The sequence below is a fragment of the Ranitomeya imitator genome, chromosome 2, assembly GCF_032444005.1.
Source record: "Ranitomeya imitator isolate aRanImi1 chromosome 2, aRanImi1.pri, whole genome shotgun sequence".
NCBI lineage: Eukaryota > Metazoa > Chordata > Amphibia > Anura > Dendrobatidae > Ranitomeya > Ranitomeya imitator.
Genome location: NC_091283.1, coordinates 323,352,044 through 323,378,812, shown reverse-complemented (window position 1 = coordinate 323,378,812; position 26,769 = coordinate 323,352,044). Strand labels below are relative to the sequence as shown.

General features: G+C 46.1%; 1 pseudogene; it reads left to right on the top strand.

Annotated features, from left to right (window-relative positions):
• Window positions 1–26,011, top strand: part of LOC138663517 (zinc finger protein 665-like) — a 141,816-nt pseudogene extending 115,805 nt beyond the window's left edge.
• Window positions 26,012–26,769: the final 758 nt, after the last annotated feature.

Sequence of the window (26,769 nt, the reverse complement as noted above, 5' to 3'; positions counted from 1 at the left end):
CAGGTCCCAGGCAGCACACAGGGGGCCCAGGCAGCACACGGGGCCCCAGGCAGAGCACGGGGGCCCAAACAGTGCACAGGGGCCCCAGGCAGTGCACAGGGCCCCAGGCAGCATACGGGGCCCCAGACAGCACATGGGGCCCCAGGCAGAGCACAGGGGCCCCAGGCAGCACACGGGGCCCCAGGCAGAGCACGGGGGCCCAAACAGTGCACAGGGGCCCCAGGCAGCGCACATGGCCCCAGGCAGCACACATGGCCCCAGGCAGAGCATGGGGGCCCAGACAGTGCACAGTGGCCCCAGGCAGCGCACAGGGCCCCAGGCAGCACATGGGGCCCCAGGCAGAGAACAGGGGCCCCAGGCAGCACACGGGGCCCCAGGCAACACACCAGGTCCCAGGCAGCACACAGGGGCCCCAGGCAGAGCACAGGGGCCCCAGGCAGAACACGGGGCCCCAGGCAACACACCAGGTCCCAGGCAGCACACGGGGCCCCAGGCAGCACATGGGGCCCCAGGCAGAGCACAGGGGCCCCAGGCAACACACCAGGTCCCAGGCGGCACACAGGGGCCCCAGGCAGCACATGGGGCCCCAGGCAGAGCACGGGGGCCCAGACAGCACACAGGGGCCCCAGGCAGCGCAGGGGCCCCAGGCAGCACACGGGGCCCCAGACAGCCCTGTGGGCTGTCTGGGGCCCCTGTGGGCTGCCTGATGTTCTGTGCACTGCCTGGGGCACCGTTTGAGGCTTCCAGCGCTGCCTGGGGCCACTGTGTGCTGCCTGGGGCCCCCATGCACTGCCTGGGGGCCCTATGCGCTCCCTGGGGCCCTGTACTCTGCCTGGGGCCCTGTGTGCTGCCTGATCTACAGCAGCTGGGGTATATTCTGACCTGGAGGGGTATAATCTGGACTAGTCCAATTTATACCCCGGGGTATAGTTTGGGCTGGGCCAGAATATACCCGGGGTATATTCTGGCCCAGAGGGGTATAAACTGGACTAGTCCAATTTATGCCCCAGGGTATAGTTTGGGCTGGGCCAGAATATACCCGGGGTATATTCTGGCCCAGAGGGGTATAAACTGGACTAGTCCAATTTATACCCCGGGGTATAGTTTGGGCTGGGCCAGAATATACCCGGGGTATATTCTGGCCCAGAGGGGTATAAACTGGACTAGTCCAATTTATACCCCGGGGTATAGTTTGGGCTAGGCCAGAATATACCCGGGTATAATCTGGTCTAGGCCACTTTAACCCTGGGTATATTCTGGGCGGGGGGGTTACTCTGGCCTGTTACACCGGGTCATGAGGTCCTTCATTCCTTCCCCCAGGCAACATGGAAGGCAGGCTCAAAAGTTCCGGACCCGGCTCAGCACAGGTACCCACAGCCCGACCTTCCTTTCACACACATGGCTCTGCTCCATACACCTCATACATACATGGCTCCGCGGCTCTGCTCCGTACATCTTGTGCAGACGTGGCTCTGCTCTGTACACCTCATACACCCACGGCTCTGCTTCATACACCTCTTAAACAAGTGTCTCCGCTCCGTACACCTCGTACATGCGCGACTCAGCTCCGTACACCTGTGGCTCCGCTCTGTAAACCTCATACACACACAGCTCTGCTCCGTACACCTCGTACACGAGCGGCTTCACTCCGTACACCTCATACACACGTGGCTCCGCTCCGTACACATCGTACACACACGGCTCTGCTCTGTACACTTCGTACACAAGCGGCTCCGATCCGTACACGCACGGCTACACTCCATACACCTTGTACACATGCGGTTGCACTCCTTACACCTCGTACACGCACGGCTACACTCCGTACACCTCGTACATGCGTGGCTCTGCTCCGTACACCTCATACATGCGTGGCTCTGCTCCGTACAACTCATACATGCGTGGCTCTGCTTCGTACACCTCATACATGCGTGGCTCTGCTCCGTACACCTCATACATGCGTGGCTCTGCTCCGTACACCTCATACATGCGTGGCTCCGCTCCGTACACCTTGTACACGTGTGGCTTCTCTCCGTACACCCCGTACATACACGACTCCTCTCCGTACACCTCGTACACACACGGCTCCGCTCCGTACACCTCGTACACATGCAGCTCTGCTCTGTATACCTCGTACACACATGGCTCTGCTCCGTACACCTCGTACACACACAGCTCCGCTCCGTACACCTTGTACACGTGCGGCTCCTCTCCGTACACCCCGCACATACACTACTCCGCTCCGAACACCTCGTACACGCATGGCTCTTCTCCGTACATCTCGTACACACACGGCTCTGCTCCGAACATCTCGTACACACACGGTTCCTCTCCGTATACCTTGTACACACACGACTCCGCTCCGTACACCTTGCACACACACGACTCCGCTCCGTACACCTCGTACACACACAGCTCTGCTCCGTACACCTCGTACACATGCAGCTCTGCTCCGTACACCTCGTACACACACAGCTCCGCTCCGTACACCTCGTACACATGCAGCTCTGCTCTGTATACCTCGTACACACATGGCTCTGCTCCGTACACCTCGTACACACACAGCTCCGCTCCGTACACCTCGTACACATGCAGCTCTGCTCCGTACAGCTCATACACATTCAGCTCTGCTCCGTACACCTCGTACACACACAGCTCCGCTCCGTACACATCGTACACATGCAGCTCTGCTCCGTACACCTCGTACACACACAGCTCCATACACCTCGTACACATGCAGCTCTGCTCCGTATACCTCGTACACACATGGCTCTGCTCCGTACACCTCGTACACACACAGCTCCGCTCCGTACACATCGTACACATGCAGCTCTGCTCCGTACACCTCGTACACACACAGCTCCGTACACCTCGTACACATGCAGCTCTGCTCCGTATACCTTGTACACACACAGCTCCGCTCCGTACACCTCGTACACATTCAGCTCTGCTCCGTACACCTCGTACACACACAGCTCCGCTCCGTACACCTCGTACACACACAGCTCCGCTCCGTACACATCGTACACATGCAGCTCTGCTCCGTACGCCTCGTACACACACAGCTCCGTACACCTCGTACACATGCAGCTCTGCTCCGTATACCTCGTACACACACAGCTCCGCTCCGTACACCTCGTACACATTCAGCTCTGCTCCGTACACCTCGTACACACACAGCTCCGCTCCGTACACCTCGTACACACACAGCTCCGCTCCGTACACCTCGTACACATTCAGCTCTGCTCCGTACACCTCGTACACACACAGCTCCGCTCCGTACACCTCGTACACACACAGCTCCGCTCCGTACACCTCGTACACATTCAGCTCTGCTCCGTACACCTCGTACACACACAGCTCCGCTCCGTACACCTCGTACACACACAGCTCCGCTCCGTACACATCGTACACATGCAGCTCTGCTCCGTACACCTCGTACACACACAGCTCCGCTCCGTACACCTCGTACACATGCAGCTCTGCTCCGTACACCTCGTACACACACAGCTCCGCTCCGTACACCTCGTACACATGCAGCTCTGCTCCGTATACCTTGTACACACACAGCTCCGCTCCGTACACCTCATACACATTCAGCTCTGCTCCGCACACCTCGTACACACACAGCTCCGCTCCGTACACATCGTACACATGCAGCTCTGCTCCGTATACCTCGTACACACACGGCTCTGCTCCGTACACCTCGTACACACACGGCTCTGCTCCGTACACCTCGTACACACACGGCTCTGCTCCGTACACCTCGTACACACACGGCTCTGCTCCGTACACCTTGTACACACACAGCTACACTCTGTACACCTCGTACACACACGGCTCTGCTCCGTACACCTCGTACACACACGGCCCTGCTCCGTACACCTCGTACACACACTGCTCTGCTCCGTACACCTCGTACACACACGGCTCTGCTCCGTACACCTCGTACACACACGGCTCTGCTCCGTACACCTCGTACACACACGGCTCTGCTCCGTACACCTTGTACACACACAGCTACACTCTGTACACCTCGTACACACACGGCTCTGTTCCGTACACCTCATACACATGCAGCTCTGCTCCGTACACCTCGTACAAACACGGCTCTGCTCTGTACACCTCATACACATGCAGCTCTGCTACATCCACATTGTAAACCCCTCCTGACCCCACACATAAACTTCCCGTCATACAGCACCATGACAACCAGCAGAGACCTGCATAGGCTGAGGCCCCTGATCACGTGACCCATGACTCCTCCCCTCCAGTGACCTCATCACAGGTCCTGTGTGTACAGAGCAGCCATATATGTGGTGTGCGGCTCTGCCTGTGGAGGGATGTGGAGATTCCCCATTACTGGCGCATTAATACTAGAAATATATTGCACAGAATCGCAACCAATTCCCACAAGAATTAGAAATGATTCTTTCTCCGCAGTTTCTATAGGACTTAATACATTCCTGATTCCGGAGAGTAATAGAAATATAGCAGAAAACAGCGGAAGAAAGTTCAGAGAAGAAGCTTCATAGAAAGACATTGAAGTTACAGACGCCATTTAACCCTTTTGTGGGAAAGTGATTCCAGCACTTCACCAAGTAAATCCTACGAGAAATGTAACAGGTAAAGACCCCAATATCCACAGGTGTCCCCTCTAATTGGGGGGAAACTATCACCTCTAATAATCCTCGGACTAGTGATGGGCAGTCCGACTCTTTTTGGTGATCCGGCTCTTTCGGCTCATGAACCGGCTCTTTTTTAACCCCTCTGTGACCTTAGACGTACTATCCCGTCGAGGTGCCCTGGGCTTATCTGACCCTGGACGGGATAGTACGTCATAGCCGATCGGCCGCGCTCACGGGGGGAGCGCGGCCGATCGCGGCCGGGTGTCAGCTGCTTATCGCAGCTGACATCCGGCACTATGTGCCAGGAGCGGTCACGGACCGCCCCCGGCACATTAACCCCTGGCACACCGCGATCAAAGATGATCGCGATGTGCCGGCGGTGCAGGGAAGCACCGCGCAGGGAGGGGGCTCCCTGCGGGCTTCCCTGAGCCCCCCGCAGCAACGCGATGTGATCGCGTTGCTGCGAGGGTCTCCTCACCTCCCTCCCTGCTCGAGCCCCGGATCCAAGATGGCCGCGGATCCGGGTCCTGCAGGGAGGGAGGTGGCTTCACAGAGCCTGCTTAGAGCAGGCACTGTGAAGGCTGCAGCGCTGCATGTCAGATCAGTGATCTGACAGAGTGCTGTGCAAACTGTCAGATCACTGATCTGTGATGTCCCCCCCTGGGACAAAGTAAAAAAGTAAAAAAAAAATTTTCCAAATGTGTAAAAAAAATAAAAAAAAATATTCCAAAATAATGAAGAAAAAAAAAAAATATTATTCCCATAAATACATTTCTTCATCTAAATAAAAAAAAAAACCAATAAAAGTACACATATTTAGTATCGCCGCGTCCGTAACGACCCGACCTATAAAACTGTCCCACTAGTTAACCCCTTCAGTAAACACCGTAAGAAAAAAAAAAAAAAAACGAGGCAAAAAACAACGCTTTATTATCATACCGCCGAACAAAAAGTGGAATAACACGCGATCAAAAGGACAGATATAAATAACCATGGTACCGCTGAAAACGTCATATTGTCCCGCAAAAAAAGAGCCGCCATACAGCATCATCAGCAAAAAAATAAAAAAGTTATAGTCCTGAGAATAAAGCGATGCAAAAATAATTATTTTTTCTGTAAAATAGTTTTTATCGTATAAAAGCACCAAACCATAAAAAAATGATATAAATGAGGTATCGCTGTAATCGTACTGACCCGAAGAATAAAACTGATTTATCAATTTTACCAAACGCGGAACGGTATAAACGCCTCCCCCAATAGAAATTCATGAATAGCTGGCTTTTGGTCATTCTTCCTCACAAAAATCGGAATAAAAAGCGATAAAAAAATGTCACGTGCCCAAAAATGTTTTCAATAAAAACGTCAACTCGTCCCGCAAAAAACAAGACCTCACATGACTCTGTGGACCAAAATATGGAAAAATTATAGCTCTCAAAATGTGGTATTGCAAAAAATATTTTTTGCAATAAAAAGGGTCTTTCAGTGTGTGACGGCTGCCAATCATAAAAATCAGCTAAAAAACTCGCTATAAAAGTAAATCAAACCCCCCTTCATCACCCCCTTAGTTAGGGAAAAATAAAAAAAAATGTATTTATTTCCATTTTCCCATTAGGGCTAGGGTTAGGGCTAGGGTTAGGGCTAGGGCTAGGGTTAGGGCTAGGGTTAGGGCTAGGGTTAGGGCTAGGGCTAGGGTTAGGGCTAGGGTTAGGGCTAGGGCTAGGGTTAGGGCTAGGGTTAGGGCTAGGGCTAGGGTTAGGGTTAGGGCTAGGGTTAGGGCTAGGGTTAGGGCTAGGGTTAGGGCTAGGGTTAGGGTTAGGGCTAGGGTTAGGGTTAGGGTTGGGGCTACAGTTAGGGTTGGGGCTAAAGTTAGGGTTAGGGTTTAGATTACATTTACAGTTGGGAATAGGGTTGGGATTAGGGTTAGGGGTGTGTCAGGGTTAGAGGTGTGGTTAGGGTTACCGTTGGAATTAGGGTTAGGGGTGTGTTTAGATTAGGGTTTCAGTTATAATTGGGGGGTTTCCACTGTTTCGGCACATCAGGGGCTCTCCAAACACGACATGGCGTCCGATCTCAATTCCAGCCAATTCTGCGTTGAAAAAGTAAAACAGTGCTCCTTCCCTTCCGAGCTCTCCTGTGTGCCCAAACAGGGGTTTACCCCAACATATGGGGTATCAGCGTACTCAGGACAAATTGGACAACAACTTTTGTGGACCAATTTCTCCTGTTACCCTTGGGAAAATACAAAACTGGGGGCTAAAAAATAATTTTTGTGGGAAAACAAAAAGATTTTTTATTTTCACGGCTCTGCGTTATAAACTGTAGTGAAACACTTGGGGGTTCAAAGTTCTCACAACACATCTAGATAAGTTCATTGAGGGGTCTAGTTTCCAATATGGGGTCACTTGTGGGGGGTTTCTACTGTTTAGGTACATTAGGGGCTCTGCAAACGCAATGTGACGCCTGCAGACCAATCCATCTAAGTCTGCATTCCAAATGATGCTCCTTCCCTTCCGAGCCCTCCCATGCGCCCAAACGGTGGTTCCCCCCCACATATCGGGTATCAGCGTACTCAGGACAAATTGGACAACAACATTTAGGGTCCAATTTCTCCTGCTAACCTTGGAAAAATACAAAACTGGGGGCTAAAATATAATTTTTGTGGAAAAAAAAATATTTTTTATTTGCATGGCTCTGCGTTATAAACTGTAGTGAAATACTTGGGGGTTCAAAGCTCTCACAACACATCAAGATGAGTTCCTTAGGGGGTCTACTTTCCAAAATGGTGTCACTTGTGGGGGGTTTCTACTGTTTAGGTACATTAGGGGCTCTGCAAACGCAATGTGACGCCTGCAGACCATTCCATCTAAGTCTGCATTCCAAATGGCGCTCCTTCCCTTCCGAACCCTCCCATGCGCCCAAACGGTGGTTCCCCCCCACATATGGGGTATCAGCGTACTCAAGACAAATTGGACAACAACTTTTGGGGTCCAATTTCTCCTGTTACCCTAGGGAAAATACAAAACTGGGGGCTAAAAAATAATTTTTGTGGGAAAAAAATTTTGTTTTATTTTTTTATGGCTCTGCATTATAAACTTCTGTGAAGCCCTTGGTGGGTCAAAGTGCTCACCACACATCCAGATAAGTTCCTTAGGGGGTCTACTTTCCAAAATGGTGTCACTTGTGGGGGGTTTCAATGTTTAGGCACATCAGTGGCTCTCCAAACGCAACATGGCGTCCCATCTCAATTCCTGTCAATTTTGCATTGAAAAGTCAAACTGCGCTCCTTCCCTTCCGAGCTCTCCCATGCGCCCAAACAGTGGTTTACTGCCACATATGAGGTATCAGCGTACTCAGGACAAATTGGACAACAACTTTTGAGGTCCAATTTCTTCTCTTACCCTTGGAAAAATAAAAAATTGGGGGCAAAAATATAATTTTTGTGAAAAAATATGATTTTTTATTTTTACGGTTCTGCATTATAAACTTCTGTGAAGCACTTGGTGGGTCAAAGTGCTCACCACACCTCTAGATAAGTTCCTTAGGGGGTCTACTTTCCAAAATGGTGTCACTTGTGGGGGGTTTCAATGTTTAGGCACATCAGTGGCTCTCCAAACGCAACATGGCGTCCCATCTCAATTTCTGTCAATTTTGCATTGAAAAGTCAAACTGCGCTCCTTCCCTTCCGAGCTCTCCCATGCGCCCAAACAGTGGTTTACTGCCACATATGAGGTATCAGCGTACTCAGGACAAATTGGACAACAACTTTTGAGGTCCAATTTCTTCTCTTACCCTTGGAAAAATAAAAAATTGGGGGCAAAAATATAATTTTTGTGAAAAAATATGATTTTTTATTTTTACGGTTCTGCATTATAAACTTCTGTGAAGCACTTGGTGGGTCAAAGTGCTCACCACACATCCAGATAAGTTCCTTAGGGGGTCTACTTTCCAAAATGGTGTCACTTGTGGGGGGTTTCAATGTTTAGGCACATCAGTGGCTCTCCAAACGCAACATGGCGTCCCATCTCAATTTCTGTCAATTTTGCATTGAAAAGTCAAACTGCGCTCCTTCCCTTCCGAGCTCTCCCATGCGCCCAAACAGTGGTTTACTGCCACATATGAGGTATCAGCGTACTCAGGACAAATTGGACAACAACTTTTGAGGTCCAATTTCTTCTCTTACCCTTGGAAAAATAAAAAATTGGGGGCAAAAATATAATTTTTGTGAAAAAATATGATTTTTTATTTTTACGGTTCTGCATTATAAACTTCTGTGAAGCACTTGGTGGGTCAAAGTGCTCACCACACATCCAGATAAGTTCCTTAGGGGGTCTACTTTCCAAAATGGTGTCACTTGTGGGGGGTTTCAATGTTTAGGCACATCAGTGGCTCTCCAAACGCAACATGGCGTCCCATCTCAATTCCTGTCAATTTTGCATTGAAAAGTCAAATAGCGCTCCTTCCCTTCCGAGCTCTCCCATGCGCCCAAACAGTGGTTTACTGCCACATATGGGGTATCAGCGTACTCAGGACAAATTGGACAACAACTTTTTGGGTCCAATTTCTCCTGTTACCCTTGGTAAAATAAAACAAATTGGAGCTGAAGTAAATTTTTTGTGTAAAAAAGTTAAATGTTCATTTTTATTTAAACATTCCAAAAATTCCTATTAAACACCTGAAGGGTTAATAAACTTCTTGAATGTGGTTTTGAGCACCTTGAGGGGTGCAGTTTTTAGAATGGTGTCACACTTGGGCATTTTCTATCATATAGACCCCTCAAAATGACTTCAAATGAGACGTGGTCCCTAAAAAAAAATGGTGTTGTAAAAATGAGAAATTGCTGGTCAACTTTTAACCCTTATAACTCCCTAACAAAAAAAAAAATTGGTTCCAAAATTATGCTGATGTAAAGGAGACATGCGGGAAATGTTACTTATTAAGTATTTTGTGTGACATATCTCTGTGATTTAATTGCATAAAAATTCAAAGTTTGAAAATTGCGAAATTTTCAAAATTTTCGCCAAATTTCCGTTTTTTTCACAAATAAACGCAGGTACTATCAAAGAAATTTTACCACTATCATGAAGTACAATATGTCACGAGAAAACAATGTCAGAATCACCAGGATCCGTTGAAGCGTTTCGGAGTTATAACCTCATAAAGGGACAGTGGTCAGAATTGTAAAAATTGGCCTGGTCATTAACGTGCAAACCACCCTTGGGGGTAAAGGGGTTAACTAAAAATGCGTTTTCCACTGTCCTCATTCCCGGTCTTTGACTGCACAGTGACAGCCTCATTATACACCTGTATAGGTATCTAGTGAAGCAGGACACACTGTGTTTTTAGCATTGCTGTTTCCACAGATTGTCGGCTCTTGTGAACAGGGCCGTGCTACTTCCTTGTAGTCTTAACATGTTACTCTCTAATTTGTGGCGGTTTTGTACATTGCTGCAGTCATTCCCTCTTGGACACAATTTATCTGCATCCATATTTTTCCTGCAAACGCAGGAACTGCCTCCTGATCAGGTTCTCTGCAGATTTTTTTAACACCCGAAATTCGCAACAAGCTGCGTTTTGGGATCACATGACAAATCCTGATGCAAACGCAGGTCCATGCATCCTATATTAAGTGTAATGATGTAATCTGGATCGGGATGCTTCAGGATTGCTACACATCACAACGCACCAAAGCGCTAATGTGAAGGCAGAACCACCCGTGCAGCCCCTAACCAGGAGCCCCCATGTTATATACAGGCTCCCAATGCATTATATTACCATTAGCACACTATACATAGGGCACAGCAGGCAGAGTCTACATTATGTCTGCATCCTGCTCCTGTACAGGGTCATCACTTTCCCATACAGCACATCCCTTGCTTCCCAGCATGCTCAGTCCCGCATAACGGATCCCTGTACACGGAATCATATGGATCCGTGCGTGTCCTGGATCCGTGCTCCATGATAATTCCAGACGTGTAGCCACGGGTCCGTCCGTGTCCCTGTCTCTGCGTGTTTTTCAGATGACACAAAACTGCAGCAAGCTGCGTTTTTGTGCGTCTGGTAAAATATGCAGATACACGGATCCGTGGGAAAACAGTGACAACTGGATGCACATGCATACCTCCCAACCGATCCCGCGGGACTGTCCTGATTTTGACAGCCCCGTGATCCCGGGCGGGACATTAGTTGTCCCGCACTACGTGCCTAGGGCGGAGACAATGCAGGGGGCGGCACCTGAGAGCAAGGTTTGTGGCTGTTTTTTTTTAATAAAAGCTGGGTCACCTCCCGACCGACCCCACCGCTGAATGAGCGGTCACGTGGTACTGCTCATTAGGGTCATGAATATGCGCATATTCATGGACCTTAATGAGCGGTATCACATGACCGCTCACCCAGGAAGAAGTTGCTGAGCCGGGAGTCAGGACAGAGCGAGAGGGATGGCCGCGCGGTGAGGAACAGGTAAGTATGAGGGACGAGGGACAGGGTAGGGGGGATGAAGGAGGACGGTAAGCCGCGCCATTCAAGATGGGAGCGTGGGGGGGAGTGTGGTGGTGAGGAGCGCGGGGGGGGGGGGGTGAAGAGATGAGCCATGCATACAGGGGGGAATATGAGCCAAGCATACAGGAGGGGGGGGGGAATATGAGCCATGCATACAGGAGGAGGGGGGGGGGATATGAGCCATGCATACGGAGGGAATATGAGCCATGCATACAGTAGGGGGGTCATTATACAGTATTAAGCATCATGTGGGATCATTATACAGTATGGAGAACTGGGTGGCCATTATACAGTATGGAGAATCATTTGGGGCCATTATACAGTATTGAGCATCATGTGGGGTCATTATACAGTATGCAGCATCATGTGTGGCCATTATACAGTATGGAGCATCATGTGGGGTCATTATACAGTATGCAGCATCATGTGCGGTCATTATACAGTATGGAGCATCATGTGCGGTCATTATAAAGTATGGAGCATCATGTGCGGCCATTATACAGTATGGAGCATCATGTGCGGTCATTATACAGTATGGAGCATCATTTGGGGTCATTATACAGTATGCAGCATCATGTGCGGTCATTATACAGTATGCAGCATCATGTGCGGTCATTATGGAGCATCATGTGTGGCCATTATACAGTATGGAGCATCATGTGTGGCCATTATACAGTATGGAGCATCATGTGCGGTCATTATACAGTATGGAGCATCATGTGTGGCCATTATACAGTATGGAGCATCATGTGCGGTCATTATACAGTATAGAGCATCATGTGCGGTCATTATACAGTATGGACAATCATGTGTGACCATTATACAGTATGGAGCATCATGTGCGGTCATTATACAGTATGGAGCATCATGTGCGGCCATTATACAGTATGAAGCATCATGTGTGGCCATTATACAGTATGGAGCATCATGTGCGGCCATTATACAGTATGGAGCATCATGTGCGGTCATTATACAGTATAGAGCATCATGTGCGGTCATAATACAGTATGGAGCATCATGTGTGGCCATTATACAGTATGGAGCACTGTGTGGTCATATTTTTTTGTTTAAAATTATTGTATATGAAACAGTGTGATCAGCAGTGCTAAATGGGTGTGGTTGGGACGTGGATATGGGTGTGACTAATTATGAATGGGTGTGGTCAGAGGCGTGTCCCATCTGTCACCACTGAAAGGCAATGGAGACGTAAACGGATCTGTGTGCAGCCGTTGTCACACAGATTGCGAAAGATGCAAGTGTGAAACCAGCGTAACGCTATATGATTGGAGCTGTGCTAGATCTCACCACAGGTTCTGCCTAAAATCACTTTATATTACCCACAGCAGCAACAACTGATCCATCCTCCTCAGTCCACAATGTGCTGAGTCCTCCTCATATACATACTGTATACAGTATATACGGTAATGCCATGGATGAGGCCAGTAAACTATAGCTTTATTTGGGACTACGGTAACTCAGATCCTGACTCCAGCACTGAAGGACGGTGTAACACTTAGGCTATGTGCACACGATGCAGATTTTGCTGCGGATACGCAGCAGTTTCCCATGCGTTTACAGTTCAATGTAAACCTATGGGAAACCAAAAACGCTGTGCACATGCTGTGGAAAAAAACGCGCGGAAACGCAGTGGTTTACATTCCATAGCATGTCACTTATTTCTGCGTTTTCCGCAGCGGTTTTACAACTGCCCTTATGGAAAACCACAGTTGTAAAACCACAGTGAAAACCACAGAAAAACCGCGGTATATCCGCAATAAATCTGCAGGGGTTTTCCACTGCGGATTTATCAAATCTGCTGGAATCCGCTGCAGAAAAATCCACAGTGGACCCAGAATACGTGTGCACATATCCTAATGCTTGCACTCTGGGGGTACTTAAGGGTTAACAATAGGAAGCCTTTTTTTTCTTTCCCCACCCACCCTGTCCTGTTTGTCTGCAGGGAAGTTTCACCAGTACTCACATACATTTACTACAGTCCACAGCTGCTTCTCTCCTCACTGCTCCTCCTACAGGAGTCACAGACTGATAAGCTGCAGCCAAGAAAGAAAAAAAAAGACTTGGCTCACTCAGGCCGCCGTCACACTTGCGAGTTTTACGGACGTATGAGCGCAGAAAATACGTCCGTAAAACTCGCAAAACAAACGGCACAATTATTCTCTATGCCCCTGGTCCTATCTGCCGTATTTTACTGATCCGTATTATACGGCTTTCTACGGCCGTAGAAAATCGCAGCATGCTGCGTTTGTCACCATACTGCGCAAGAAATACGCCAATGAAAGTCTATGGAAGCCTGAAAAATACGGATCACACACGGACCAGCAGTGTGACTTGCGAGAAATACGCAGCGTGTTAGAGAGAAAAGCCGGTAATTCATTGCGGTGTACAGTAAAATCACACTGACAGCTTACAGTAGAATAGGTAGAATAAATGTGTACACATAGAATAGGTATATATATATATATGTCAGTAGACACATATATGTACAGTGGGGCAAAAAAGTATTTAGTCAGTCAGCAATAGTGCAAGTTCCACCACTTAAAAAGATGAGAGGCGTCTGTAATTTACATCATAGGTAGACCTCAACTATGGGAGACAAACTGAGAAAAAAAATCCAGAAAATCACATTGTCTGTTTTTTTATCATTTTATTTGCATATTATGGTGGAAAATAAGTATTTGGTCAGAAACAAACAATCAAGATTTCTGGCTCTCACAGACCTGTAACTTCTTCTTTAAGAGTCTCCTCTTTCCTCCACTCATTACCTGTAGTAATGGCACCTGTTTAAACTTGTTATCAGTATAAAAAGACACCTGTGCACACCCTCAAACAGTCTGACTCCAAACTCCACTATGGTGAAGACCAAAGAGCTGTCAAAGGACACCAGAAACAAAATTGTAGCCCTGCACCAGGCTGGGAAGACTGAATCTGCAATAGCCAACCAGCTTGGAGTGAAGAAATCAACAGTGGGAGCAATAATTAGAAAATGGAAGACATACAAGACCACTGATAATCTCCCTCGATCTGGGGCTCCACGCAAAATCCCACCCCGTGGGGTCAGAATGATCACAAGAACGGTGAGCAAAAATCCCAGAACCACGCGGGGGGACCTAGTGAATGAACTGCAGAGAGCTGGGACCAATGTAACAAGGCCTACCATAAGTAACACACTACGCCACCATGGACTCAGATCCTGCAGTGCCAGACGTGTCCCACTGCTTAAGCCAGTACATGTCCGGGCCCATCTGAAGTTTGCTAGAGAGCATTTGGATGATCCAGAGGAGTTTTGGGAGAATGTCCTATGGTCTGATGAAACCAAACTGGAACTGTTTGGTAGAAACACAACTTGTCGTGTTTGGAGGAAAAAGAATACTAAGTTGCATCCATCAAACACCATACCTACTGTAAAGCATGGTGGTGGAAACATCATGCTTTGGGGCTGTTTCTCTGCAAAGGGGCCAGGACGACTGATCCGGGTACATGAAAGAATGAATGGGGCCATGTATCGTGAGATTTTGAGTGCAAACCTCCTTCCATCAGCAAGGGCATTGAAGATGAAACGTGGCTGGGTCTTTCAACATGACAATGATCCAAAGCACACCGCCAGGGCAACAAAGGAGTGGCTTCGTAAGAAGCATTTCAAGGTTCTGGAGTGGCCTAGCCAGTCTCCAGATCTCAACCCTATAGAAAACCTTTGGAGGGAGTTGAAAGTCCGTGTTGCCAAGCGAAAAGCCAAAAACATCACTGCTCTAGAGGAGATCTGCATGGAGGAATGGGCCAACATACCAACAACAGTGTGTGGCAACCTTGTGAAGACTTACAGAAAACGTTTGACCTCTGTCATTGCCAACAAAGGATATATTACAAAGTATTGAGATGAAATTTTGTTTCTCACCAAATACTTATTTTCCACCATAATATGCAAATAAAATGATAAAAAAGCAGACAATGTGATTTTCTGGATTTTTTTTCTCAGTTTGTCTCCCATAGTTGAGGTCTACCTATGATGTAAATTACAGACGCCTCTCATCTTTTTAAGTGGTGGAACTTGCACTATTGCTGACTGACTAAATACTTTTTTGCCCCACTGTATATATATTATTACTTCATACAGCGCTAGATAGCTTTAAAGCCGGTAATTCAATTGCCGACTTTTGCTCTCTCCTTCCTAAACCCGACATGATATGAGACATGGTTTACATACAGTAAACCATGTCATATCCCCCCTTTGTTTTGCATATTCCACACTACTAATGTTAGTAGTGTGTATATGCAAAATTTGGCCATTCTATCTACTAAATTAAAGGGTTAAATGGCGGAAAAAATTGGCGTGGGCTCCCGCGCAATTTTCTCCGCCAGAGTAGTAAAGCCAGTGACTGAAGGCAGATATTAATAGCCTGGAGAGGGTCCATGGTTATTGGCCCCCCCCTGGCTAAAAACATCTGCCCCCAGCCACCCCAGAAAAGGCACATCTGGAAAATGCGCCTATTCTGGCACTTGGCCACTCTCTTCCCATTCCCGTGTAGCGGTGGGATATGGGGTAATGAAGGGTTAATGCCACCTTGCTATTGTAAGGTGACAGTAAGCCAGATTAATAATGGAGAGGCGTCAATTATGACACCTATCCATTATTAATCCAATACTAGTAAAGGGTTAAAAAAAATACCTCGCGCTGGAAGAAATATTAATATATATATGTATATATACATATATATATATATATATGACAGTATATATATATATATTTTTTTTTTTTTTGGTGACACATGGATCCCTTCTATAGCGGTATGTTGGTTTTGCAAGCCTGCGAGAAAAACACGCAGTACGGATGCCATAAGGATTACATACGGAGGATGCCATGCGCAAAAAGCGCTGACACACCCTGCCTACGGAGGAGCTACGGACCACTATTTTGGGGACTTTTCAGCGTATTACGGCCGTAATATACGGACCATATTGTTTTACGCTGTGTGTGACGCCGGCCTCACACTGCAGAGCCGACTCCTTTCGTTCACAGCAGAGAGTCGGCTCGTTCACGAAGGACACATCACTACCTCAGACAGTTCTGACAATCACAGGAAAGTGTCCCTTTATGGAGGTGACAGAAAGTCTGTTTAGTCACTTTAGCTTTATAGTATCAGCTCTAATCCAATGGTGAGAGAGCGATTTACCCTGAAGAGTCACAGATTGTGGGGTTGTTATAAAATGTTATATTTAGGGGGTTTTGTGTTGTCTCCTTATAAGAATCACAATGGTTTTGTTATTTTTCCGCTGATAGATACAAACGACCCAACTATAAAAGATGGTAATACATAATACAGTGCCCCTTACTTGGCCTCCACACTTAGTATAATGTTTTTCATGTAATATATGGAAGCCTACGGGAAATCACCCACAAAAAATCATATCCAGAGAATAAGAAGCTCTTCAAATGGAGAATTTGGCATCAAATATCTCCTGTCTTGTTCTTCTTACAAAAAAGCTCAAAAAAAAAAAAGCCTCAAAGTAGAAGATGAAGATGTCGTCCTCATCATGAAGTAATTATTTCTCCTGTCACGTGTAATCAATATCTCCTGCAGTATTGCTAATGCCGATTCCAGTGTCTGTAAATGAGACGAGAATTAGCGTTATGGAAGATGAGTCTATGAGAAACGTATTCAGCTGCCGACTCCGAGGAAGAAACTGCTTGTTGTCTGTGGCCTAAATATATAGGTTTTATTAGTAGATGTAAAGAAGGAAACTAAATACTGTAAAATAATAAATCTCATATGTTTCCCTTATTATCTCCAGTAATTGTATTATTACACAGGATTTTTATGATGTTACATCGGCGCATCTTCTTCTCATTCAGGTCTCTACAATATCGGATCCTCTCAGTGAAGATCTTCTATATAAGAGAATTTTCCTGATTTACCCATCAAGGATGGATATGGACAGAGACAAGATGGCGGAGAGGATATTACACCTCACCCTAGAGATCCTCTTCCGGCTTACTGGAGAGGTGAGAGATTCTGGTGACGTCACATTACATCATTCTTATCTATGGGAATAACAGATGGACAGAACTGGAGAGGTGAGGACTCTGGAAATGTCTGTAGTGAGATTTATTAATGTGTCTCTCCATAACCAGGATTACACAGTACTGAAGAAGACCCCTAGTGATCGCTGTCAGGGCCCTGTGTCTGAGGGATGGGGAAGACCCCTGAGCCCAATCACGGGGCCTCCACCTCACCCCCTGATACATGAGGACATCAATGGCCAGAAGATCCTAGAACTCACCTACAAGATGATTGAGCTGCTGACTGGAGAGGTGACACTGCTGGGAATGCTGGGACATTACACATTAACGCTATGAAGGGATCTGGGTGATGACGGTATCATTGTATGTGTCAGGTTCCTATAAGGTGTCAGGATGTCGCTGTCTATTTCTCCATGGAGGAGTGGAAGTATTTAGAAGGACACAAAGATCTGTACAAGAACATCATAATGGAGGTTCCCCAGCCCCTCACATCACCAGGTAATAGACAGGACTAAATACACACGGCCTATAATTATCTGTATGTAAAGAATGAATTCACTCCCTGTTTGTGTTTCCTCCAGATCTATCCAGTAAGTGGACGACACCAGAGAGATGTCCCCATCCTCTTCTTTCACAAGACTGTAAACAAGAAGATCCCAATGTTCCTCAGGATCATCAGGTAGATGGAGAGAAGGTGTCAGGAGATCTCCCCTATGATGTGTAGATGCCGGTGAAGGTCTTGTGCTCAGTCTTGTTTTATCCACCTGTATTATATGTTTTATACTTGTGTAATGAGAACGGTGGAGATGGCAGGATTAGAGGTGATCATAGATGTGACTTCTCCATCTGTCGGTGACTTTTATAATATTTGTTTCAGGGTGAAGATCTGACCCATATTAATACTACAGAGACATATGTGAGGGGTGATGAGTGGTGTAAAGAGGAGATTCCTACATATGACTACCCAGGTGAGTAGTAACCACTAAATGCAGAGAGGTCACAGATTCTTCTGTCACTGGCTGTGGCTGCTTTATCGGTGGTGTAGTCTGGCCGTATTACCATGATCACCATTTCGACTCTAGACCACAACATTCTCCTCCACTCAAAACTGTTCTAATGACTTTGGTCATTGAAAGCCCTTTTCTATAGAACCTGGTAGATACATCTACCCCCTTGGTTTAGGAGATGCTGTTACCTGCCCAGATCTGTAAACTACAAAGCCAAATGGCAGCCTAGATGGAATGTGCTGACAAAATAGAAAATCACTTGAAGAAAAATATTATGATGGGCCTGTAAGAGAAAGTGGAGGTTAATGATGCTGTTGGCTTCCTAGAACCCAGAGATCTTATCAGATGAATCTCCCTTCTCTGCTGCTGAATGTGCTCATATGGTCCCTACAAGACCAGGTCCAGTCTTTCTGGCCAAACTTCACTTTTATGATCGACAACATTAAACGTGCAGTGAGGCCAAGTGTGAATTTCTGTACAATAACAACAGAATTTCCCTTTATGCTGACTCTTCAATTTGTAGTAAAACCGACTAACTTCAAGGAGAATTGTGATAATCTACATAAAACACATCACACTTGTGCCATAATATATCTCTGAGCTGTGCGTGGCCGATGGCTGTAATATACATTTATTCACGCCTGCAGGAGATGTGTTGGCTCCGGCCCTGGTTTCATGGATTCACTCCATCTCATAAATTACATTGTTTTTGATGCTAAGAAATTCAGATTACTGCACAATCTATCCTGAACTGGGAGCAATATTATTTTCTCTAATCTTCTGTTCGGGATTCATAGTAGCTCCAATGGTCCACCATAAATGAATACAACTCTGGTTTACTGTTGTTTAATCTTTATTTGTAGTTTTCAGTTAATGAGATTCTTGTGCTCTGGGGCGGGGCTTTATGTGGTGCTCTGGGGCGGGGCTTTATGTGGTGCTCTGGGGCGGGGCTGTGGGAGGCCTGTAGACGGGGCTTTATGTGGTTCTCTGATTACATATTCATCTGTATTGGCTTATGGCAGGTCGCTGAGCCCTCACTGAGCTGCCCCCCATTTTTACATAATGCATATAATAGTGTTGATATTATTGTTGATAATGCGTATAATATTGTGGCTATTGGGAGGCTTAGAAAATAAAATTACATCCAGCAAAATGATGGCAGGAGGAAAATTGATGGCAAATCTAAGGCTGGGTTCACACTGCGTTAGTATGACCCGTTTAACGGACTACGTTACACTGCGGCCGCAGCGTTTCCGGGTCCGTCACTGCTAGCACTGCTAGCGCAGATGGAGCTAGCAGATGCTGCATCTGCGCTAGCGCTTTGCAAACGTCTGTACTTGCATTAGTGCAGTCCGTTTAACGGATGTGTTGAACGGACTGCACTAACGCAGTGTGAACTTAGCCTCAGAGACGGATAATACGAATGGTTACAAAAGAGCCCAGAAAACTTTCTAATCAGATAAAAGGTGAACTTCAAGATCAAGGAACACCAGTGTCAGATCGCACCATTCGTCATTGTATGAACCAAAGTGGACTTCATGGGAGATGACCAAGGAGGACACAATTGTTAAAAAAAAATCATAAAAGTAGTCATGGAGGCATAAGGCTGGAAATGATAGGCATTGTAGGCAATAATAGCGGGTATCATGCCTCATTCCTCTCTTGGAATATACATGACATCTTCTCTGGGGTTCTTTATTGTTTCAGTTGCTGAAATGACTGCAATAAAATGTCGTTCACTGAGTCTTCTGACATCTTCAGATTCTAAAGGATTGGCGGGGACAACCTTTTCAAAAACCAGATTTTCAATTACCTTTTCCTGATAATCAAGGAAAGTATCTGCGTTTTCGGCTTTTTTGTATAACACAAAAGAATATGTGGCCACCTGAAACAAATAAATTACTAACTTTTTATACCAGATATATGATTTTCTTGATACCCGGTATTTCTGTAGAACCTGATCTGCAAGGTCCACACCCCCCATATATTATTTGTAGTCAATGACAGACACAGGTTTTGGAGTAGTGGATAACTGTTGGTCTGCAGTGACCCTTGTGGCATTTGTGTGGATCGAGCTCAGGATAAAAATATCTTTTTTATCCTTATACATAAGAGCAAGTATCTCTCCATTGCGTAAAGCCCCTGACTGCCCCTCTCGGAACTTTTTGTTGACCAAAGATTGTGGAAACCCCTGACAGTTTTTGCGAATGGTCCCACAAGCCCCTATGTTATGTTCAACCAGACTTTTAAATGTGGGTATGCTGGTGTAGTAGTTGTCAACATACATATTGTAGCCTTTTTTGTAATAATGTTTTTTCCAGATGTCCCCAGATAAGTAGGGCATCCTGGTGGGTTTAGTTGGCTATCTTTCCCCTCATAAATGCTAAAAGCTGATGTATATCCGGTTGAACTCTCGCACATTTTATAGAGCTTTATTCCGAACCTTGCCCTCTTAGAAAGAATAAATTGCTTGAGGTTCAGTCTTCCTTTGAATTTTACAAGGGACTTATCCATGGAAATGTTTTCTGTTTGGGTCTAAAGCTTTAAGAACTTTTTTGTCAAGTCCTCGATGATGGGTCTGATTTTGAATAGTCTGTCATGTTCTGGGGCATTTCTGGGCAGACATTGACTATTGTCATTAAAATGCCAAAATCTCATGAGCATTTCATAACGGGTCCTAGGAAGAGCGGCAGAAAACATTGGGGTGGCTTGAACAGTTGGTTGGACCAATAGGACCGAATGCTCTTTTTTTTAACAAACCCCATAGCGAATGGAAGTCCTAATTTTTTTTTCATTTCTAGGACATTAGTTGGTGTTCATAAATTTGACCTAGAATAATAGGAACAAGGATTCTGGCTGATGAATTGGGACGCATATAAATTTGTCTGTAGGATAATATGCTCTAGCAAGCTATCTGTCAGAAACAAATTTCAAAAAATTAACTGGTCCAAAATTTTCCACCTCCACATTTATACCAGGAATGGCATTAAAATTAGGGATGAATGGAGTAGACGAATCTGTAGCCTCCTATCTGGGAAATGCTACATCAAGAAGCAAAGCCCCTTGGACATTGGTGTGTGCCAATTCACGAGCACTAGGGACAGCGCTAGTACTGGGCATTGTTCCTTGAGTTGGAGACATTTCTCCAGAAGCGCTATTTGTCCTTCTTGTTGTACTGGTCCTTGTGTGTGAGGATGGACCAGAATCACTGCTCATTTCTGATCTATCACTGTTGCTGCTGCTAGAGCCCTCAAAATCCACATCACCATCTGACACTGCACTTTCTTCGCTGTCAGAACATGAAAGTGCATAAACCTCTACACTATAGTACTGATGGACCTTCTTTTTTTTTGCGGAAATAGAAAGCGCTGACGTGACGTGACTGAGATGAACAAATCATTGGGGAGACAATTGAGAGAAGCCTAATTCTTTAGCCTAACCCTAACTTTAGAATAAACTCTAACTTTAGCCTAACAGTAACCCTGACTTTAGCCCCAACACTAACCCTAACTATAGCACTAACCCTAACCTGTTATCTGTTTTTTTTTTTCTTAATAGCAAAATCGCTGACTGACACAGCTGTTGCCAGCAGCACTTGTAACACTGTTTCTCCTTTAATCTCTCACTGACAGGAGATCTGAAGAGAAAATGCGTTTTTATGAGGCAGATCGACTGGGAAAGTTGGTTGCTGCAATAAACTTTCCTAGTGATTTGTCTCATTGGCTGGTGTGAAGCTGACGTCATCAGAACCTGAACCAATCAGGTCTCGATGAGGTCGGGGGTCACAGGAAGCGTTTGTTAGGGGTCGAGTTCCCGCCTCTGCACAGGGGGAATCTCGGGCCATCTCCGCTGCGGTCTCCCATTCTTCTCCTGCAGCAGTGGAGCCTGCTCAGCGGAGACGTCGGTCCCAGCGTCTTGCTTAGTCTCAATCTGTACAAAGAGTTACTGCTGCTTTTCCTGCTTCTGCCATTGAAGTCAGTGCTGGGCAGCGGCGAGCAGACACTTCTGGGACTAAGTCCTGCTTTTCTCGTTCTGAGCATGCCCTGAGTGAGATCTCTCAGTGGAGATCGAGGGTCACATGGTCAGATACTGCAGCTAAGTCCATTGGTCCATTCAGGAAGGTCCTGTAGGTGCTAGGACTAAGTCCTGCTTTGCACACACTGAGCATGCCCGGGGCAAGATCTCTCAGTGGAGATCTAGAGTCACATGCTCAGGTATGGCAGTCTCTCATTGGTCCTTCTAGGAAGGTCTTTTGCTTGCTGCAGCTACATAAGGCTCGCACGGCCGTGCGCTAGTATTTTCTTTTGTTATGTGCTTTGCGCCAGTGTGGTCACATGAGAGTGTGTTCAGGGACCCGGCTGAAATAGCCCCTAGAATGCTGGCACCTCCGGCGAGGAGTTTGTGATTGAATGTGTTCAGGGACCTGGCTGAAATAAGCCCCTAGAATGCTGGCACCTCCGGCGAGGAGTTTTGTGTGCATGCGTGACCACTAACTGCTCTCTGTTTGGGCAGTTAGCCTGTGCCTCTGTGGAGTCTAACAGGGCACAGAGCTTTTCTTTCACGGCTACTCGGTGAATTAACTGAGTTAGTCCATACCGCCATATAGTGCCGCCATTTGCTAGCAGCAGGTACTCCTGCACGGTGGACCCCGGGTTGCGAACGCACCAATATCAATAAAAACATCTCTATTTACTCGGTGCGTTCTGCTAGCCATAACAGCGTTGATCACCGGAATCTCCTTGTTATAAGGTACGTGGGGGTCCCGATGAGCACAAAACCGCCGACCATAGACAAACGTTGGCGGTGCACAAAGCCCTGCTAGCGCCGACATTTATCTACTGTTGGCGGTCACGAAGTGGTTAAGTTAAGGATACCATCATTTCTGTCCAGGCCTATTTCATAAGTTTTATTTTTTTTAATTTTCTGTGGAAGCATGGTTGAAAAGCAATGTGTGACTTTCATTTGTTCATTTATATATTTTTGATTTATTATTACTTTTGTCAGATTTAAGTTATTTCTGTGACCATTGTGGGTTTTTATGTCATTAAACGTGGGGTTACAACGTGTGCAGGAAGAATGAATATTTTGACTCCATGGCCACTTTCCGGAAATTAACACGCAGTGGATGTTTGAGAGTGAAAATTAAACATTTGCCATTTTATTACCCAGCACATAGTAGCCAGATTGAGCTCCAGGAGACCCACACCGCAAATTAAGTTGATTCTTCTCACTATATAATATTGCTACATACAGGGATTCTAAATGTTGTTTGAGCACACTGCAAGTCTCAGAAGTGAGAGCGGATTTTGCTGGATTGGTTTATAGAAACTCTGTTGCTTTTCATCAGCCTTTGAGCCACTAATAGTGAGGGAACCTCTGTTTTTCCATTGACAGATGATGGACCTGAGTGGGGACTTGTTTTTTGTGAGATGAAAATTGGTATTATTTTCTCCTACAGAACATTGATTGGTTTCTTTTTCTTCGATATTGGGGAGACAGAATGAACAAACAGTTGAACACCACACACTACTAGCTCATTCAGCAAGGTTTTCTATTAGGCCTCTTTCACACGTCAGTGTCTCCGGTACATGTAGTGTGAGTTTTCTCACGTACCGGAGACACTGACACACGTAGACCCATTAGGATCTATGTGTTTCTGCACATGTGCGTGTTTTCACACGGACCGTGTGTCCGTGTGCAAAACACGTAGACATGTCCGTTTTTTACCGGCAGCACGGACCCCAATTCGGACAGCACACGTGCACACGGAGAACAGTGTGCACTCTCCTCCGTGTGCACGTACTGCCCGCAGGAGAGACAGCACTACAGTAAGCGCTGTCCCCGCTGCGTGTGGTGCTGAAGCCGGTATTCATCCCTTCTCCCTAGCAGTTCGCTGGAGAGAAGGAATGAAAAATCCATGTTTTTTTATTTATTTTCCCTTAAATAAAATAAAATACTCACCCAGCTCCCGCAATGTCTCCTCTCAGCGGCCGCTGGCAGCAGGCCCTGTGTGAGCGGTCACGTGGTCCCACTCATTACAGTGAGGAATATGCGGGGGGGGGGAAGGGCGCCGGCGCACAGGGGATGGGAGGCGGGAGGGGTCGCACACACTTTATTTTTAAGGGAAAATAAATAAAAAAAAATGGATTTTTCATTCCTTCACTCCAGCGAACTGCTGGGGAGAAGAGATGAATACCGTCTTCAGCACCGCACGCAGGGGACAGCGCTTAACTGTAGTGCTGTCTCCTGCACGGTCCGTGTGGTCCTCACTCGGCACACGGCTGCCGCACGTGTGCCACACTGATGTGCTACGTGAGCACACGGACACGGATAATTCCGGTACCGATTTCTCCGGTATCGGAATCATCTGGACGTGTTAAAGAGGCCTTAGACTGTGAACAGTTATTGTCTTGGTAAATAATTAAAGTTTTTACATATGGACAGTTTTATGGACAGTTTAAGTAGAAATGTTCAAAAATATAAAACTCAAGGATATTTTATTAAAACTAATTGTTTTTTTATCTTAGCAGATGACTGTACCAGGAGATCAGAGGGACAGCTGACATCTTCAATTTTTAAGTCTGATGATCTTGAGATTCTACAAGATACAACTGAAGTGAATGCCATTACTCCAGATATATCATCATCCATTCACAGCAAACATCTGTTATCTGAACCTATGAAACAGGTCCCATCTTCTGATTCATTACTGACTACTAAGGAAAATCTAAGTCACAAAAGAGGCATTAAAAAACAAACTGCTCCTAAAGCAAAGAAGTCATTTTCATGTTCAGAATGTGGGAAATGTTTTAACCATAAATGTCATCTTGTTAGTCACCAGAGAACCCACACAGGGGAGAAGCCTTTTTCCTGTTCAGAATGTGGTAAATGTTTTAACTGGAAAAGTCATCTTGTTAGTCACCATAGAACTCACACAGGGGAGAAGCCTTTTTCCTGTTCAGAATGTGGGAAATGTTTTGTGAAGAAATCAAATTTGGTTAGGCACCATAGTACACACACGGGGGAGAAGCCTTTTTCTTGTTCAGAATGTGAGAAATGTTTTAACCAGAAATCAGATTTGGTTAGGCACCATAGAATTCACAGGAGGGAGAAGCCTTTTTCCTGTTCAGAATGTGGCAAATGTTTTAACCTTAAAGGGAATCTTGCTACACACCAAAAGACTCACTCAGGAGAGATGCCTTTTTCATGCTCAGAATGTGGGAAATGTTTTAACCTTAAATGGAATCTTGCTACACACCAAAAGACTCACTCAGGAGAGAAGCCTTTTTCTTGTGAAGAATGTGGGAAATGTTTTAAGCAGAAATCAGATTTGGTTAAACACCATAGTACTCACACGGGGAAGAAGCCTTTTTCTTGTTCAGAATGTGGGAAATGTTTTAACCAGAAATCAGATTTGGTCAGGCACCATAGAATTCACAGGGGGAAGAAGCCTTTTTCCTGTTCAGAATGTGGGAAATGTTTTAGCCTTAAAGGGAATCTTGCTACACACCAAAAGACTCACTCAGGAGAGAAGCCTTTTTCATGCTCAGAATGTGGGAAATGTTTTAGCCAGAAATCAGATTTAATCAATCACCATAGAACCCACACAGGGGAGAAGCCTTTTTCATGTTCAGACTGTAGGAAATGTTTTGTGAAGAAATCACCTCTTGTTAATCACCAGAGAACTCACACAGGGGAGAAGCCTTTTTCCTGTTCAGATTGTGGGAAATGTTCTAATTGGAAACAACTTCTTGTTAGACATCAGAGCAGTCACACAGGGGAGAAGCCTTTTTCATTTTCTTAATGTTTGATATATTTTACTTAGAAATCAACTGTTAATAAATATCAGAGACGTCACATTGGGGAGAAGCCTTTTTTATGTTCAGAATGTTGGAATAGTTTTAACCAAAATTGGATCTTCTTAAAGGGGTTGTCTCTTGTCATTCCTCATGTTTGCTGACAAAAGGATAAAACTAAACTTTTTTTAATTCCAAATGTAAAACTATACCCAAAATTCACCCCTGAAGGTTAGTTAGTTAGTAAGTAACTAAAACATGTACCCCACAGTTCAGTATATAGGGTGAGGTGACGTATACACACTCACTCTCCAAGCCTCTCATTTCTACGGGTTTCATCGTCCTCACCAAAGGCGACTCATCGGGAGACTATTTAATATTGACCTATATTCAAGTGAGACTAGCCACAAGAAAAATCTAAAATCAGGTATAATGTTATCCTAAACAGTCAGAATACCAGCCACATATTGGCATATCCCAGACCTCAAACGATATACTTCTTAAGTTTATACACCACTCCAGTGTCAGGAATAGACAGTATGTGACAATACAGTATAATTCTTGTGTATCTCGGTCTCCCATGACAGCACCACGGAGTGAGGGGATCCGCCCTTCAGGGACAGGAAACTTAGAGATAAAAGGGCAGTACCTCTCCCTCGCATCAGTTGGTTTCCTGTCCCTGAACGAGGAACCTTTAGCGCGGTATATGCACGAAACGTGTCCAGAATGAAGAGGAGCCAGGGCTGGGCAGTCGGGTCAGGCAGCGAGGAGGCTCCTCCGCGTCTGTAATCGGTACATGGAGCCGCTAC